Here is a 2,555-nt window from a genome sequence, read left to right as displayed (position 1 = left end):
TTGTTGCAGTTCTGTCCTGCTTTGCTTTCTATGTTGTTCAGCCAATGGCTGTAGGACAGGAGTTCTGGAAGCAAGGAGAGCGTGCCCAGAAGAGGGGAACAGGCACTTGGGTTGGGAGGGAGCAAAACAAGAAGGACGGCCTCAGTTCCAGAGAGGACCTGTTATTGGGATGGCATGGTGGTGGGGCACCAGGTGGGAAGAGGCTATTTAAATATGAGGTCACGCAGGGTGTCCATTATGATCTACCAGGGGCAAAGGCAGCTGATTGGTTGAGAGAGTATAAAGCCTCTGGGTTGCTAAGGAATGGTTCAACCAGGGGAAGGCTTGGAGATCGGTGGATCCTCCTCCAATCCCTTAACCTGCTACTGTTCGTGCTGACCTAGTGATTTCCTGACCTAGTAATTTACTCACCTGCTGACCTACTCCCCTTCCTGAACCTCCCCTCCAGTACTTAATCTGACCCTGACACTGTCCTTGACCCCTTCTTCTCCTGACAAACGCCTTCCCCAATCCCACCCTCTATTTCTACCCTGCTCCCATCCCTCCTTAAAACCCTGTCCCCTTCCCACCCCTCCCTACCCACCCACCCCTCCCTCCACTCCACCCCCATCTCCACCTCCTCCCCGGCACCCCAGCGCCCCTTGAAAGGACCAAGACATGAAGGTGCAGAGGCTGTTGTTCTGGTTGCTCTTGCTCCGGTGTCCCAGGTCCCCAAACCCAAATGTGAGTAAACGTGGCACTTCACTGGTGTCTCCCATTGAAAGAGAGAGGGCACAGGTGTGGGGGGAAGGGCAGAGGGGGAGGGAGAGAGAGAAAACCCCAAGGCAGCTGCGCAGTGAGTCCAGATCCTGAAGAGGGTCTCAGCCTCAGGACCATGGTTCATGACTTGATCCAAACCAAGACGTCGTTACTTAACTGACTGAGCCACCCGGTGACTCAAAGCTGCTGGTGATGTCTTCCTTCCTACTGGGTTCTTTCACATGCTGGTTAAATAATAGCTTTTTCAGGGGATTCTTGGTGGACACTCCAGAAGAAATGCAGTTCTTCCTGAAGAGCGAGCACCACATGGCTTGTTTCACGGTCAGCCTGAAGGGTTTGTGGCCACAGCCATCCACATCAAATTCTGGGTCCTGTCTGTGCTGCTTGGTCCAAAAAGAGCAGCTTTGGCAGGATGGAAACCTGAGCATACTAGGTTTATGGTGTCAAGAAGGATGGATTTGAGAAGATACAAAAAGCCATTGAGTACTTTGTCTTCAATAAGGGGCTTGCATGATAGGTCTTTAAAAATGTCAGGAACTCCATAGGAGCTGTGGGTATTAGACTGGCATCTGGAAGCCCAGTGAAGATCCTGCCTCAAGCCTTGCAGGTTTAGGGTCCATCTTCTATGTAGTTTGTTTTCCTATCAGCACATTTTTCCTATTTATGAAGTTTGGCAGCCCTGGGAACAGTGGCATCTTACACCTTGGTGTTAGGCCTCGAGTGTTAACAAGTGAAATGTCGTTTGTGCTCTGTGCTTCCTGGTTGGTTGACTTTGAACAACTTCTCAGTCAGGTCTTTCCTTTTGGCCTTAGAGGCTGTCCCCGGGGACTCTGTGTCCCACCAGGTCTGTGGGAACCCCGAGAAGCCCAGCGGACACTAAATGACCTTATCATGCTGGGACTTTTGTCACAGGAGAATCTGATGGAGTGATGTGATCAGGAAGTGAATGAGTTGTTATCCTTTCTTTAGCCCAGTATGTACAGAGTATTGATTTCCCCAAAGTAAAAAGCTCCTGAATGTCCTTAGGAATGTCCAAAGATAAAAGAAATACCCGGTTCCTGGTGTGAATATTTCACTCCTTAAAAAATAAAACCTTTACCCGCAGGAGAGAGAGACAGAGAGGCAACACCCTAGAAATAAGCAGACTTCTTTAGATCAGCCTACACCGGATTCTTAGAGAGGGATCTGCAACGTGGGAGTAGTCAGGAAGGACCCTTGTGTTGAGGCCGACTCATCCCACATGAATACCTCCAGTCAAAGTAGACTCGATTCTGTTTCTTTTGAGTCTTCAAAGGAGGGAATTTCTTGGTAGTCTTTATTGGAAATATTCCCGTCTACCTAGCCTGCATCTCATAGATCAGTTCAGCTTTCTCACCCTCCCTCATCTCTGAGCTCTTGCATAAAATAACTGGTCTCGCATTTCCCTCCTCCACCTGCTCATGGCCATTGTCTGTGAGAACCTAGGGTTATTGGCCCCATTGGATGTCATCTAGTTAACAGTCAGCTACTGGTCAGCATCAAACAGCTGCCAGATGTGCCAAGTGGCCACGACTGGGGGCGTTTTCCATTTGTGCCAAGATGGCTTCTGTGTTTTGGGCATTTGATCCCCATGATCAACCATTGTGCAGATAGGTAATGTCCTCTTTCAGACAGCGGCTGATCAAGGACCGTGTATGTTTCCCACCAGCACACGTGTTTTTGACCTCAGCTGTGAGGGCTGAAGATGAAAATGTTATCGATTTCAGGGTTACTTTCTAGAGAGTTGTGTTTGCACAACATTCAAGCTTCGTGTGAAT

This window comes from Eumetopias jubatus, unplaced genomic scaffold (assembly GCF_037043125.1).
Source record: "Eumetopias jubatus isolate StellerSeaLion01/CBP00866 unplaced genomic scaffold, mEumJub1_p1.0 scaffold_69, whole genome shotgun sequence".
Classification (NCBI taxonomy): Eukaryota; Metazoa; Chordata; class Mammalia; order Carnivora; family Otariidae; genus Eumetopias; species Eumetopias jubatus.
Note: the sequence above shows the minus strand (reverse complement) of the source record.